Below are 16,278 nucleotides of genomic sequence, written 5' to 3' on the forward strand. Positions count from 1 at the left end.
AGGAGCCCTCCAGGCTCCTCTGTCTATGGTATTCTCCAGGCAAGAACACTGGAGTGGGTTGCCATTTCCTAATTCAGGGAATCTTCCCAACCCAGGGATTGAATCTGCATCTCCTGCATTGGCAGGCGGGCTAGTTACCACTGAGCCACCAGGGAAGCCCCCACCATGTCCAAGCTCTTTCCAAATCCTAGGTCGACAGCCTCTCGTGCCCACCTGACAGCTCAGAGGTGCTCAGGAGGGGCTCGGCAAAGGCTTCTCCTGAGGTCCTAGCAGTGGGCTGGGGCTGGCTTACGGGTGGGCATGGCCCCTTGGCCAGGGAAACGTGGCCCATGGGCCTGGGCAGCTGCTCTGGGTGGGCCCCCTGTGAGTGATCAGCCACACACATTTCTTAAGCTCAGTCTGCCTGAAGGTTGCTTTCCCAGGCCTGGAAGAAATCAGTGTTTGAAGAAGATTGCCGGAGGCCAAGACTTCAGACAGCTCTCCAGTCAGATACTATGAGGAAGCCCACGCCACCCGCCACTGGGTGGACGCACTCATGTGCTTTGAGCATTTGGGGGAGCCCTCAACTGGTTTTAACCTGTGCCTGCAAGCTGCACAGACCCTTAGACACCACTCAGCACCAGGGCCCTTGCCAGGCCCCGGTCACCCCCAGACGGGCCCTCTTTCCTGCCGTGGCAGTCGGCTTCCTCCTCCCAGGGCCAGTTTGTGGGGCAAGAGCCCTGCCTCTCAGCTCTCCTTTGGCCTCGAGGCCCCTCGAGGACATCCACGGATTCTGTGGTGGAGATCAAACTTCTGTCTGACAGTCCTTTTAGCCAAAGTCCCAGGAAGAATTCTCATCAACTCAGGATCCATCACACATTCCTCCCAGCGAGGTCGGGGTGATGTGCAATGGCTGTGCCCATGTCACATGCCATCTCTGAAAGGAGGAAACCCCATTCAACCCGATGAATGCAAACGGAGGAGGAGAAGTCCCCAAATCAAAACCAAGGTGCTGTCATCCAAACTGAAATGAATGTCAGGCAAGGAAAAAACAGCTTCTGTTTTTGCTACCTTCATTAGTTCAGTTCAGTCGCTCAGTCATGTCCAACTCTTTGTGACCCAATGAACTGCAGCACGCCAGGCCTCCCTGTCCATCACCAACTCCCAGAGTTTACCCAAACTCATGTCCATTGAGTTGGTGATGCCATCCAACCATCTCATCCTCTGTCATCCCCTTGTCCTCTCGCCCTCAATCTTTCCCAGTATTAGGGTCTTTTCAAATGAATCAGCTCTTTGCATCTGGTGGCCAAAGTACTGGAGTTTCAGCTTCAACGTCAGTCCTTCCAATGAACACCCAGGATTGATCACCTTTAGGATGGACTGGTTGGAGCTTCTCCAACACCACAGTTCAAAAGCATCAATTCTTCTGTGCTCAGCTTTCTTTATAGTCCAACTTTCACATCCATACATGACTATTGGAAAAACAATAGCCTTGACTAGACGGACCTTTGTTGGCAAAGTAATGTCTCTGCTTTTTAACATGCTGTCTAGGTTGGTCATAACTTTCCTTCCCAGGAGTAAGCATCTTTTAATTTCATGGCTGCAATCACCATCTGCAGTGATTTTGGAGCCCAATAGTTTAGTTACCCTCATGCTGCTGCTTCTGCTGCTAAGTTGCTTCAGTAGTGTCTGACTCTGTGCGACCCCAGAGATGGCAGCCCACCAGGCTCCTCTGTCCCTGGGATTCTCCAGGCAAGAACACTGGAGTGGGCTGCCATTTCCTTCTCCAATGCATGAAAGTGAAAAGTGAAAGTGAAGTTGCTCAGTCATGTCCGACTCTTAGCGACCCCATGGACTGCAGCCTACCAGGTTCCTCCACCCATGGGATTTTCCAGGCAAGAGTACTGGAGTGGGGTGCCATTGGCTCATAACCTTGCTCAAATCTGTGCCCTGAGTTTCCATCCAGACAGCATCTGTCCATCCTTTGGCCATTGGTTCAAATGGCATTTCCTTGAGGAAACCTTTCCCAACCATCCCAAGCTGGACTGGGATGGATCCGCCTGGGCTTGTGTGGTTATTTGACAGAAGCCTGTCTCCCACCCTCCACCAGGACCTAGGGGTCTGTGACCCGTCTTGTTCCCCATACTGTCTCCAGGACTCAGGACAGTGCCTGGCAAGTAGGAGGGGTTCAATAAATACTGAAGTACAGGTGGAGGTCATAGCATGGGAGCTGGGACCAGTGATGGGGGAGGATGGACCAGTCAAGGAAATTATCAGGATTCCATGCTTGTGGGTGAGAATGTGGCAAAGAGGCAGGAGCAGTTAGGGTCACCTTTAGGAGACCCCACAATGGATGATAGGCTTGCGTGTGTGCTGTTGCTAAGTCGTGTCCAACTCTTTGTGACCCCATGGACTGTAGCCCGCCAGGCTCCTCTGTCTATGGGATTCTCCAGGCAAGATTACTGGAGTGGGGACGCCATGCCCTCCTCCAGGGGATCTGCCTCAACCAGAGATGGAACCTGCATCTTCTGCAGCTCCAGCATTGCAGGCTGATTCTTTGCCACTGAGCCACCTGGGGAGCCCATGGCTGATGGCGGTGGGGGTCAATGTGGGGTGGGGGATGGCAAGTCTATTGGCAAATGCCAGCCCTGGGGCCAAAGAGAGGAGGCAAAGAGTAGGCTAGAGAGAGGAGATCCTTTCTGTGAGTCCTTGGGGAACCTGGAGGGAAGGACAGTCGCAGCCCCAATACCAGGAGTCTTTATGAAAGGGGTCAGGGGTCAAGGGGAAGGGAGGGAGGCCTCAGGCACGGGCTGAGCATTGACTGGGAAAGAGGTGTCTCTGGGGAGGGCCTCTCAAACCCCAAGACCTGAAAGGAGGGTGGGTATCTGGGGGGTAGGGGTGGGGCGCGCTCAGCTCCCATCCCCGGGTGTTGCTCCAGGCTGTGTTTCCATTCTTAATCATCTGTGTATCCATCTGTCCATCCACACACTGAGCCAGTTGTGTCTCCACCACCACCACCACCCTCCCTCCCGGCAGCAGACAGGGAGTCCTCCCCAAGCCGTACCTCCCTGCCACGTGCACGCATACAGCCTGGGACCCAGAGCCTGGGCGCTCCAGCTCAAAAACTAGCAGGCAAGGAGGCGTGTGCAGGCATGGAGGCGGGGCGGGGCAGGGGGGGCTGCCCCTGGGAGGAGAGCAGAGAGAGGGCAGGGACGCACCCTCCATCCACCCCCCAAGGGGGCCTGGCGACCTACGGGGAGAGAAGAAGGTGATAGAGAAGAGAGACAGAAGCAGATCGGCAGGGCTGGAAGGAGAAAAGCCCCGAGGGAAATCCTTGTGGCAAAGGACTGGGACACAGAGACCCAGACAGCAGGGCCGAACCAGGCAAGACACCACCAGACTGAAGGGGAAGGAAGAAGGAGCGTGAGGCGGGCGGGGGAGAGGGGAGCGGGCGAGGCGGATGGGGCGGGGCAGAGAAGAGAGAAGAAAAGGAGAGGACGTGGGGCGTGGGGGTGGAAACAGGGGAGATGGGGAGAGAGGAACGGGAAGCGGGAAAAGGGAGAGGGGAGGCGAGGAGTGGAAGGAAGGGGGCGGGATGAAGGGGCCGGAGGGCGGAGCGGCGCGGCCGGCGAGGCGGCGCCCCTCCCCGGGCTGGGCGGGCTCCCGCGCCCCGGCCCCGCCCCCGCCCACAGCGCTCCCCGCCCCTCTCCTCGCCGCGTCCCTGCGCCCGCCCTCGGAAGACCTAGCGCGCGGCGAGGTTGCGGGCGAGAAGCGCGGAGCGGAGGAACGGAGGAGCCCGGGAGCGCAGCGCGGCCCGAGCCGGGAGCGGCCCCGCGCCCGGAGCTCACCGGAGCGGCCGAGCTGCCCGCGCAGCGCCCGCCGCGGGCAGCGCAGCCCCGGCCGCAGGTAGGAGAGGGGCGGCCGGCGTCGGGGCGCCGAGTCCGGGACAGCCGGACGGCGAGGCCGGGCGCCCAGAGCTACTGCTGCGGGCCGGGCGGGATGGGGTCGGGCTCGCCGAGTTTCCACACCCCCGCGCCTCGCCCGGCCTCGAGCCCACAGGAAGGAGCCCGAGGCGCCGCTCCGACAGTCGACGCACACCCGGGCTATCCCTCTGGGATGCGCGAGGGGTCCGGGGGAGCACGCACGAGGGTCACCAAAATCTCCGGCTTTTTTCCAAGGGGTCGCGGGCCCCTTGCCCCACCCCCACCCCCAGCTGACTCTGATTTCTGCTGGAGCCGTCGAAGCGCCCCGTTCTCCCTCCAGGGGACGGCGGTAGACCCGGGAAAGAATGATAGCGTTTGGCGAGCCGTGCGCCACTTCGTGTGGGGTCAGCTGCGCCGAGGTCGAGCTGGGCCCCTCTTCTGTTCCCTCCGGACTCCGGGAACCAGGCGACTGGGGAATGGGACACTTCCTTTCCGTCTTCGGCAGTTTAAGCTCTCAAGAAACGTTGGCTAGAAAGCACACCGCAGCTTGGGCTTGAGCTGAGCGCACAGAAGTCCGAGCCGCGCTCTCCGAGCAGTGTAGGATTGGGGGAAGGGAGGCGTCCCTGAGGTTTGAAGACTGTGTCTGTCTTCTTGCCTTACATTCTGACATTTATTTTCTGGACACTGGAAAAAGAGGAGACCCTGCCACCCCCCGGGACAATGACCAGCAGGTCTCCATGGGGGGGTCCTCTTGTACCCACATGTCCCCATGGCTGGCATCTACAGATGCTGTGCTCTAGCTTAGCTTGCTTTTCGGCTAAGGAACCCAGACCCAGCAGCCCCACACGGAGGCTCTGAGCTGATCTCCTCTCCAAACAGACGTGAATCCCCGGGGAGAAAATTAGGGTTTTAAAAGCCCAGTTATAATGCCCAGTGTCTGCCTGATGTGGGGCTGGAGCTCTCTGTCCTGTCCCAGGAAGCTCAGCCTCCTCTTCATGAAGAACTGGGGAGGGGGCACTGAATAAAATGGCTCCTGAGCTTTGGTGACACCCCCAAATCAGAGACTCTGTCAGGCTAAGTGAGCTGACTCCGGTCAATCCTCATGGGTGTTCGGTGAGAGAGGGGGGTGTTGGGTGTTGGATATGGCCTAGATTCTCTCGTTGGGAACTTTGGAGGAAATGCATTCATAAGATAGCGTGAAATGCAGTACCCCAACTCTGAAATTCCAGAACAAAGGATGTCAGTGGGAACCGCAGGTGTGTGTCCTCTGCCTCTTGGCTGTCTGAGTGAAGGGTCGACCCAGCCCCTGCCCTCGCCCTGGCAGAGCAGCCCCAGACTCCCCACCCCAAAGGCAGAGGAGGCTGCAGGTCCCTGGACAAGTGAGAGGGACCTTTTCCCAGGGCGATGGGGCAAAATGGCTGAGCCTCCCTTGAGCCTCAGGAAGAAACTGTTAGGCAGGCTGCAAACAAAGAAACCGCTCTCTACCCAGCCAAGCGCTGGCTCAATGGCCAGTCCTTAGAGGACGAACCGTGAGTCCCCAGCAGCGGGAGGAAACCCAGCTTGTCTGGCAGGGCATCTGTAGCGTGGCGCGAGCCTTGAGAATTACAGGAGAGAGGCGGCAGCTGCAGGGGGGAAGCGGGAACCGTCTCTGCTGACACTCTGCCTGTTCAGTCCCGGCTGGAGGCTCGGTGAGAAGCAGGGCCCCCTAGGATCTCACGATGGGGCTGGCGGGGCTTCTAGAGGCCAAGGAGGAGGAAATGCGGAGGGTCAAGACAAGGAAGGAGTAGGTCCCTCAAAGCTGAAAGAAGCACAATTGCTCCGTCTGTCCCTGGTTCTCACGTGCATGGCAACCTGGAGCTCCAAATGCTGTGAGTGTGTTTACCAGTTGCCCAGGACATTGCAGGCGCTCAGTAAGGATCTTAGAATAAAGCCAGCACGGATGGAAGGTGAAGACAGTGTGAGCATGGACCTCCCTGTATCATTGAGCAGGAAGGCTATGAAATATAGCCTCTGAGACCACAGCCAGGAACGAACCCGGGAAGAATGGGCTTTGAGCAGGGCTGCGGCCTCTTTCCACCGGTGACCTTGGGCAAGTTCTCGTCTGTGTGGGGAGGTGGGGACTGAGTATTGAAAGCTGCCGGGTCCCCAGCTTGTGATTCCTGCAGTGACCTTGTGCAGCAGGCACTGTTCTAACCCCCCAGTTCAGAGGTGAGGAACCTGCGGGACAGAAAGGGAACGTGACTTGCCCAAGGTCACACAGCCAGGAGGAGGCAGGGCAGAGGTTTGAATCCCACTCTTCTTCTCACCTCCAGGCCAATGCTTTGTCCCGTTGATAGGTCTCTGGGCCTTGCTTTCACCTCCACAAGGCAAGGTGGTGGGGCGATGGTCAGGATGACTGACAGTGAGGCCCCTCCGGACCACCATCCAAGCAGTGGCTGCTCCCCTGCCTTCCCAGCATATGCTGAGAGCAGCTTTCAGTAAAGCACAGCATCAGGCGGCTTCTTGCCTGCACATAAAGACGCTGTTCCCGCACTTGGCTATGAGCTCAGTAGCTGAGATGTCCCAAGTCACTTGGAATTTAGAAATGTCTTCTGTCCCTTGCGGTGTGTGGATCACAAGCCAAGCATCAACCCCAGTTGATTAATCCTTGCGCCTGCTGCCTCCAGCCCCCCAGCATCCCAAAGTCCACCCTCTTTGTCTTGAGAGTGGGAGGGTGGTACCCAAGCCCCTCCGTGTCACCTGGCCTGAAGCCGGCCTAGCACTTCTTCCCTTTGATCACCTGAGCCCTCTAGCCCAGCCAGGGCTCCAACACCAAACCCAGCCAGAGGCTCTTAATCACCTGAGCCCCAGGTGGGGACAGAGAAGTGTGTGCTGCCCTTTGCCTGTGTCAGGACTGCCCCTTCCATTCAGCCAGGCCAAGCTGCTCGAACGGCGGGCAGAGCACGCCTGCCATGATGAAAGCAACTGCAAAGAGCCCCTGCAAGTCCCCCCCGGCCCCCAGCAAGAACATCTGATGCTCAGCCGCTGCTCTGTGGCATCCCCGGCGCCAGCTCCCCAAGTGAGCCCAGGACCGGGTGGGCTGGAGGGGCGCACTTGGTGCCACCCATTCTCTGGAAGGTGGTGGGAAAGGGCATGGTACCTGAGGAAATGCCGGGAAGCCCCATGTGGACCCCAGGATAGGGCTTCCCAGGAAATGTGCCTTTGTGGGCCTTACGAACATCCAACATCTTTACTCTGAGCTCACCTGAGGGCCTCCGGAGCAGAGGTAGAGATGGAATGAGCGGGGAGCCGGCTAATAGCGGAGACAGGGTTGCCTGGCACGGACCGTAGGTGTGAACACAAGCTGTGATATTTCAGCACAGACTTGGATTCAGTCATAAACAGGAGAAAAAAAGAAACTCCACGAAATGCGGTTCCAGTGATAATCTCATCAATAAACAGTCACGGCTAAGAGTTAGTGATATGCCAGGGGGCTGTGCTGTGTGCCTTCCTGATAGAACTGTGTCTCGTTTCCACAAAACCCCATGAGCTCCATAGTGGAATTGTCCCTGGACCGATGAGGAAACTGAGACGGAGAGAGGTAAAGGCACCAGCTGCAAGACCACTGGGCTAGGAGCTGGCCTGGGAGCCCAGGTGCAGCCACGTGGTACTGACGCCCCTGCCACAGAGAAGGCCCTGACCCTGACCGCGTGGCCAGGACCGTGACACCCTGCTTAAGGAGCTGCCCATTAGGAAGCACCTTGCAGTTCATCCCATCAATTGAGCTTTGCCCCAGCTCAGGAAGCTGGTAGTGTGATTGCTGCTCTTTGCTAGCTGGGGAGGTTGAGGTACAGAGAGATGAATTTGTACCCAAGGTCCTTTGGCTGCTAAGTGGCAGAACTGGGGTTCATGCCCAGGTGCCCCCATAATATACAGCATATTTTTGACCTGTGCTTTAGATTCACTTAAAACTGGTGTTGATATCGTGCACCCAGCCACATTGCCCTGACTCTCAGGTGCTCCCCCCAACCCCAACTTGTCACCACCCTCTCGCTGCTCTGGAAGTCCCCGGGAGCAGCTGAGGAAGCCGTCAGCTCTGTTTACCGTGATCTGACATGACACCAAAGAGGCATGCGATTTGATGCGAGCTGCCTGCAGCGAATGGCCTTCTATTTTTACCTTTCTTACAAATTGGAAATTACAAGGAGGCCAGGTCTTGCGGAGCGATTGGCTGGAGCCCTGTGCAGGCAGGGGGGTGTGCAGCTAGGTGGAACTGGCCACATTAGGGTGCCAGGGGCCCTCCTGGCTGCAGAAGGGGGTCCCCAGCTTCTGGGGCCTGATGGCATCATGGCAGGCAGGCCGGGCTGGAGGGTGCACGAGTTAGTGGCTGCTTCGGACAGTGATCTGCAGCTCTGCCCACCTGTCAGCTACATGGTGTCTGCAAGATCGGTGTTGCCTGCCAGCTCTGGAGACAACTGCGTTCTGGCCAGAGGGACATTCAAGGTCAGAAATGCCCCGAAAGACACTGACAGCAGGTTGCTTTCATGGCCTTATTGTTTGGTGAGGAGGTTCTGTGCAGGGAGAAGGCAGTGGCCACAAGGAGGGTGAATAATGACATTTGGTGTCAGTATTGCGGTCTTCTGGAACTTAATCCTGAGAGCAGTTCATCAGTCAGTCATCAGAACAACACTTCACAGTGTACAAAAAGAAAAAAAACTCTCTTGTAGTTGTTCTTTCTCTTGCTCCTGTCTGAACTACTCCAGGGGAAGAAAATATGGTCCCTGACAGAGTCCTCTGTCCAACAAAAAGAGGCATTTTCTGTAAGTGACTTCTCAGAAAGCCCTTATCGGAATGACCTTGACTCAAATGCAGCCTCTTTGCACACATGTGAAATACGCACACACTTAATGCTTACACAGACGTGCATGACGTGCTTTCTGTTGAAGTTTGCACTAGCTGGGAGCTCCAGGTGAAAGTAATATTATTATCGTTTCCATTGTTACCTATCTTCACGGTTTGGATGGGGAAATGGGCTCAGCAAGCCCTGCACACCCTGAGCCTGACCTCTGGTTTCCCAGTTGAGGGGAGTCACCTTTCCTAAGCCCAAATCCCAGTTCATCAGGGAGCCCCTTGGAAGGAACCTCTGTGGGAGGCAGGTCACAGCACTGGGGTCGAGCCTGCCAGACAGCGTGGAAAGGCACGGTGTGAGGTTTTGGAGGAAAGAGCCGCAGATCCTGTTCTTGCCTGCCCTGAGCTCTGGCCCGCCGCTGACATGTCATCCATTGTATCCAGTTGGGGTCTGAAGTGGACTTGTTTGGCCGGGGCGCCTGAGCAGTGGCAGTGCCTGGGGACAAGAAGGATGCTTGCTCTCCGGTGCACGAGCACAGCAGTGCTCATCTACACGGATTTGAGCTCCGGGGGTCCTGTGAGATCATCCAGAAGGATCTGAGGGCCTTGGTAGCCTGGGAAGTTGTGGGCAGGTGTTTGCATGTGATTCTCAGGGTGGTTTGGGACCTGCCGTGTGGCTCAGAGTTATGCCCGACCAAGAGGGAAGGGAAGGGGTGCGTAGGGGATGGAAACCACTTGCCCTGGACATTACCCACTTCCCCTCTTCCCTCTGACTGCTGCCCACGCTGAAGGTTGTGGAATAGGATGAGGTCTGGGGGAGGCCGGGGGAACTTGGGGGTTTGACATGTCCCCTGGCCGCGTGGCCAGCCCGACCCTGACCAGCGAGGCTGGAGCACTTCCCAGGCATCGACTGTGGCCCGCCCGAGGTGGTGAGAACAGCGCCAGGGGACCAGCGGTGCCGTCCCCATCGGCCGGAGGACGACCCCAAGGTCGATGGAGGTGGGGTTGCTACTCCCGAGTTATACTGCAGAGTTCAAGCCTAGGTCTTGCTGGTTCCAGCCCCCTGTGCCTTCCCATGCCATCTGCTGCCTCTGGGGAGCACCCAGGTGGGATCGTTGTGGGGGAACCCAGCACAAAAGCGACTGCGGCCAGAGGCAGCCGCTTCCCACGTGCTGTGTGCTCCCCATCCTGCGTCCGGCCCTCATGGCCACCTGAGCCTCGCGCCTCTCAGCGCTCCTGTTGGCTGTCTCCAGAGCTTGTGGTCAGGGACCCACCTATGGTTTTTGTACATGGGCTTGGGGGTGGGGAAGAAGTAGTCTTCCTGAAGGAATCTGAATGCACTTGCTGTATTGCACGGACACTCTTTTAACAGGTTGGCTCTGCACCGTGTCACCAATTCATCAGATGCAGAGGACCCCCAGTTTTGAGCTCTGACTTTTGACACAGGCACCGAGCCCAGTATTTTATAAACCATGTTCCGGGATCTTCAGTAGGTGACCGAGCCCAGGGCGCTCTCCTGGTTGCCCAGGTTGCTCCATCCTGCTGACGGAGACCCGAGGCCTGGGCTTGTAGACCCCAGGAAGTGGTGGGGAGTGCCACCTCCCATGTGGGCTGCCTGGGAGCCTGAGGAATGGTGGGCTGGGTCCTTCCCCAATCTGGTCCTCCCCCTTTCTCTGTCCATAAAGCCAAGGGCTTTGGACTGGATGCGTCGATCGGCCGCTCCATGCGCCCGGTGCCAGCTCTCTGAGCGGGGAAAGGCAGGCCGCATGCCTCACTTCCTCCTCCATTTCCCCCATGACAGCCTCCCCGAGACTAATGACGGAATATAAGGGCCCTTTCTCCAAACGGCAGCGAGTGCCACTGATGACAGCAGATGCAGCACTGTTAATTGTGCCGCGGGCATTAAATGGAAACGCCAGCCCCAGAGGAGTTAAATAGCGCCGCTGGGCTGGCAGCGGCTGTGCCTGAAAGCAGTGCCATCAGCCTGTGCCAAGGCAGAGCCGCCCCCTCCCCAGCCCTGGAGCCAGCCAGGAGTCACAAAGCCCCCCTCCCCAGCATGGGGTCCGCAGCGGCTCCTTGGAGCTGAGATGTTGGTGGCTGCTCTGGGAGATTTTCTTTAGAGACCTTTGGGGAGGGGGGTGGTCAGAGGCCGATGTGGGCCAACAACGGGACCAAATAAAGCTTTGAGCACCTACTGTGTGCTAGGCCCTACTGTGGGTCATGCAGATAAGCCAGGAGCAGAAACACCGTGTCTTCTGAGGTCTGCGGTGCCCCACGTAGTCAGGGACGCAGAGCAAGTACTTAGTTCTTGCTTTTGCTTGTTTCTGTGACTGCTTGAGGGGGAGCCAGAGGCTGCACAGGTGGGGGCTGGAGCTGGCCCGTCGTGGGCTGAATGGGGTAGAAGGGCAAGGCAGGGGGACTGGCTTGCTTCCTGGGCACCGCCAGCCTAGCCTTTCCAGGAGCTGGGCTTCTTACTTGCTGGTGCTCATGGGCTCCTTTGCCTCAGTTTGTACATCTGCAAATTGGGTTTGGGGTTTCTTCCCACGTGGCTCAGTGGTAAAGAACCCACCTGCCAATTCAGGAGACGTGGGTTCAGTCCCTGGCTTGGGAAAGTCCTCTGGAGGAGGGCATGGCAACCCACTCCAATATTCTTGCCTGGAAAACCCCATGGATAGAGGAGCCTGGTGAGCTACAGGCCATGGAGTCCCAGAAGAGTTGGACATGACTTAGAGACTAAACAGCAACACATCGGGCACAGTGAGGGCTGTGATGACTGCAGGCAAGCCTGTCTCTGAAAGAACCCTAGCCCTGACCGTGGCAGGTCAAGAGATTGTAGAAATGTCTGAAAAGTGGCATTGCAGAGGCAGCAGGAGAGGGTCTGATCACCAAAGGCCGCTTCTGATTCTTCCTGTGGATTGAAAGCGTCACTCGAACCTTCAGACCTCCCCAGTCACTCTAGTTCCTTGCCTCCTGCTTCTTGGACCTTGAAATCAGCCTCTGAGGTTATTCTAGGCCAGGGAAAGTCATAAAAGCCACTAATTTCAGATACCTCTGTTATAGGGTAAACTGAGGCCTAAAGCAGCAGGGTCCAAGGCCCACAGGTGCTAGGACCCAGAGTTCCTAACCCCTAACCCAGTGCTGCTTCTCCTGCCCCAAGCCCAGCGCCGCTGTTGAAAAATTATTAAATAGAGTTGGTGGAAGGACTCTGGTTGCCATGACAACGGAGCCTGTGTCCTCGGGAGATAATGGCGTTGCACAAGGCAGAATGATGTGTGTTGAATGCTGATTCGGGAGCCGCTCGAGCGAGCGATGGAGTGAGTGGAGGGGACTGTGTCTAGAGCTTGAGTTTCCCCAGAAAAGAGGCTGGGGGTGGGGGGTGGGGATAGCTGCAGGGAAACTGGCTTTGTCTGGAAGCATCCTTGAGGCAGCCTCACAGGACGGGGTAATTTCCTTCATTTGTGGAGGTGCAGAGTGAGGTGCAGAGGGGTGAAGTGACTTCACCAGGTCACACACCTGTGCATGAGGTGGAGCTGGGCTTCAAAACTCCAGTGCCTGCAGGGAGTCTGGGCTACGGAGGCCCTGGGAGGGGTACAGCCAAGGGGAGGGCAGTGGGTGAGCTGGGGACACAGTGTACTCAGAGTACCTAGACCTCTCTAGAGACTGTTGAGGAGAATCTGAAACACGGAGCTTCTGATGGGCTGGGAGCAACAATTCCAGCCCGAGAGGAATGGGAAACAGTAAGTCCAAAACCCACCCTCGCGCTTCCTAGCTGTGTGACCCTGAGCAAGTCACCTTACCTCTCTGAGCCTCCATGTCCTCACCTGCAAAATGGGGATACGAACAGATCAACCTCACACGATTGTTATGAGACCAAATAGGGTGGGTAGGCAGAGCACCAGTCCCCACTGCTGAGCATCAGCCAAAGGGAAGAGGCTAGACAGGTGTGTTCTCAACTGTATATGGGCTTGTAAGATACGGTGTAGGAAGAGTACGTGTAGATGGTAGGAAGAGTGAAATTGGCCCAAACGAGTACAAGAGCAGTAAATAATGGGGATCTTCATTGCAGGCTTAGTGAATGTCACCAGGACAAACCCACAGCTTCCATCATTAAAAACACACATAAGGACTCTGTGTTTGGAGGGCATGATTGGTGTGTACCTCGCTGTAAATGTACCGAGCCTGGAAACCTGGGTGCACACCAGGCTGGGGGAGTCATGTCTGTCGTGTGCCGCTCTGCAAGTGAGCCCGTGGAAAATAAACACTCTCACCCACGCTCTTCATCTCTCCATCCCGAACAGCTGGGGCAGTATACTCCCTTCCCTACTTGGGGGTCGGGGAGCATGGGGTTAACACCCCGAGGAACCCCAAAGTACATCATTTGCATGCTGGCAAAGAGGGGAGGCGAGCTGCAGACAGCCCCACTCCATTTAGGAAGCAGAAAGGGAGTGCTGGCCTCGGGGTTTGGCTGTTTCAAAAGCACGGCGGAGAGCTAGGATCCTAATGACTTAGAGGCAAGCGACCATTTTGTTTGTTCCAGCTAACCTGTCTGAGCACATCCACCCCCAGAGAAGCAACCTGGTCCTGGATTCCCCGGAGAGGGTGGGTCATCTGCTCCCTGCTGCTCCTGAGGCTGGATGGTGGGGTGTGTGCAAAGCAGTGAGCCCAAGCCCCCCACCCCCCCACCCCCAGACTCTGACTGTTCCATCCTCGGCAGGCGGAAGAGGGTTGGGAGATCCATTCCGTGGACGGATGAAGACAGTTGACATTTAAGGAGGTTTGAGCAGATGCGCTAATTGCAGGGATAGGTACCCATGTCCACTTGGGGACCGTGTTTAGTGAGCGGTTCGCTCTGAGAATGTGATGTGGTCGGCATTGACAGTGGCTTCACCATTCCCTTTTATCAACTGCCTGTGGGTTAAGATAACTGTGGATCCTGCCTGGGACTTTTTTCCCATTTCTTGAAAAAACAAAAATAGTAGCCCTAATCAGTCGATTTATTATAATTTCTGCCAGGTAACAAGTATTTAGTACGTACCAGGCTCTGTGTGAACCACTTTTCGTAGTCTCCCCAGGTAATCCTCATAGTGGCCGTAAAAGTAGACATTGTCACCTCGGTGTTTGAGAGGTTTCGCTTTCATGCAGCTTCTGAACTGAGACTGAAAACCAGGTTTTATCACCCTCAGGGCCAGTGCCCTTAAACACTGCACTATTCCATCCTGGCTCTTGACATAAACTTCTGAATACCCTTGACCTCCTGAGCGGAAGTTACTCATGAATTTCTTCATTGTTCCTGGGACTTAAGACCATTTTCTCAATAAAAATCTCATTTCCCCAAATGGGTGGTTTCTTCTCCCTACATGGGATTTTTTTTTCCTGACAGAAATGGGGGTGGGGTATTCATACGAGGAAGATTTCTTTAGAAAGCTTGGTGAATGAATCAAGAATAGATGCCTTGGCTAAAGTGAGCACTCGTTGGGAATCTTTCAAAAACAAAATTGGCTTTCTCTTGTAGGAAATACTTGAGACCCAGGAATCTGACCCTTAATTGACTGAAAATACACAGCCTCCTCATTCTTGAAAAATATCCTAAAGCAGTGTCTCTCCAGATTTTTAAAAATCCATCTGAGCTGTATTAAAAGAACAATAGGATTTGTTGTTTCCCAAATATAAACTCATAATGCTGACCTTGCTTTTTTAACCAGCCTCCCCCAAATTTTGCATATTTCATAGGAAAGGGGCAACAGTGACCCCTCCTCAGACCACTTTGAGAAGGAGCTGTCTGGCATGACTAGACTGTGCCCTATATATTAGAATTGCAAACTCGAAGGCCATGGAGGGCTGGGTGGGTCAAAGAACTGAGTTAAGAGGTCAGGAGCAAGGTGACCGTTGTGGGGGGCCTTGTAATAAACTGGTACATACACACCTTCTCCCCGTCCCCAAAGCGCTCAACCAGACACACGTGTGGGCCTGTTTTGGCCCACGGGCAGGCGATCTGAGATCACTGGTGGTTCTTATGATGACTTTGTGTGATCTTAATCTAGTTTGTCTTCAGGACTTCTGCGCGTGCATCTCTAGAGCGGGGGGGGCTGAGAAAGTCTGCAGAGGTGTCCAGAGGAGGAAGCAGGGTCGCAGGTTGTGGACACTTGGTAAGGGAACCACGGAGCTGCCCACTGTCACCAAAGTCCCGTCCTGTGGCACGGGGTCAGCTCTCCACGTCAGCTGTGCATCTGCGGGGAACTGAAAACCGTTTAGTTCCACCAGTCCCCGCATTATTGTGCTTTGCTTCTTCCCGAATCTGAGTTCTTAAAGGGCCTTCATCCTTATGCTCTTCAGAGTCCTTCAAGCACGTCTTGATCAGGAGGGAAGGGTCCTTTAACCCTTGGCTTTCTCAGCATGCCTTCCAAGGCAAAGAGCAGTGTGAAAAGAATGCCAGGCGGGTGTCTTGTCACTCTCTATTTCCTGATCCGAATCCATCCTTTCTGGCCAGGGGAGCAGGGGGTGCTTTTCAGAGGTGTCCCCTGGAGCAGAGCCTCCAGCATTCCCCACACCGGGTGGAGGAAGTGGGGCGGGGGGCATAGCGGGGGTGGGGCGATGAGAGACCCGGTGGTTCTCAGGGGTGCCTGGAGCCCACCCTGGCTCAGACAGTTAGGACAGCTGGAGGAAGCTGTGGGGAGGGAAGCCCCACGACCTGGTTGCAGTCTCAGCTTTTCAGCCACTTGCCTCCTTGGATTCTGCCCGGGTCTCTCAAACTTTGGCTTCCTCCCTCCTTTCCCTCTTCAGTGTCTTGGGCTTTGTGGGTGGCGCTAGTGGTAAGGAATCTGCCTGCCCTCCTGGTGATGGCAGGAGATGGAAGAGACTGCGGGTTCAGTCCCTGGGTCAGGAAGATCCCCTGGAGAAGGAAATGGCAACCCACACCAGTATTCTTGCCTGGAGAATCCCATAGACAGAGGAGCCTGGTGGGCTGCACTTCATGGGGCCTGCAAAGGGTCAGACACGAGTGAGCGACTGGACGTGCACACACAGGCCCCCTCCCTCCCTGGGGTCTCGGGCAGGTCCCGGGAGGTCACCAGAGCAGGGCAAAGAGGAAATCGGCAGTGCCCCTGGGTCTCCCTGCTCCCTTCCTTCCTTCCCTCTCCTCCCTTCTCTTCCTTCTGGCGCCTTCTCCCTGTCCTGCTGCTGCTCTTCTCCAGTCTCTCTCTCTCCTTCTAAACCTCATCTTTGGTGTCTGAGGCTTTCCTTACAGGAAGCAATCAAGAACCTGCAAGGCTCACTGAGTGAGCGCATCTCTTCTGATCCTGTGACCTCATCTCTTCTGATCCTGTGACCTCACGGTGGACCCTGACCCTGCCCGGGCGGGAACACAGACCCTGCAGAAATCAGCAGAAACTCCCAGCTGGGCCGGTCCCTTGCTTTCTGGAGAGCCCGTTCTTCAAGCTCACCAGCACACCCGTGCTTTGGCAATGGGAGGGGCGCCACCTTCTCCACAGCCGATGTCTCTCCAGGACTTGTGATAGCAATGTCCGCATGGTGGGACTCAGGAGAGTGTGTG

General features: G+C 56.2%; 1 protein-coding gene across 1 annotated transcript in view; it reads left to right on the forward strand.

Moving 5' to 3' along the window:
• The first annotated feature begins 3,724 nt into the window (after positions 1 to 3,724).
• Positions 3,725 to 16,278, forward strand: part of SLC6A1 (solute carrier family 6 member 1) — a 39,961-nt gene continuing 27,407 nt past the window's right edge. The window contains exon 1 of the mRNA XM_055557612.1: positions 3,725 to 3,885. The gene's annotated coding sequence lies outside the window, so the exon portion shown is untranslated. The remainder of the gene's footprint in view (positions 3,886 to 16,278) is intronic.

The sequence above is a fragment of the Bubalus kerabau genome, chromosome 20, assembly GCF_029407905.1.
Source record: "Bubalus kerabau isolate K-KA32 ecotype Philippines breed swamp buffalo chromosome 20, PCC_UOA_SB_1v2, whole genome shotgun sequence".
NCBI classification, from domain to species: domain Eukaryota; kingdom Metazoa; phylum Chordata; class Mammalia; order Artiodactyla; family Bovidae; genus Bubalus; species Bubalus kerabau.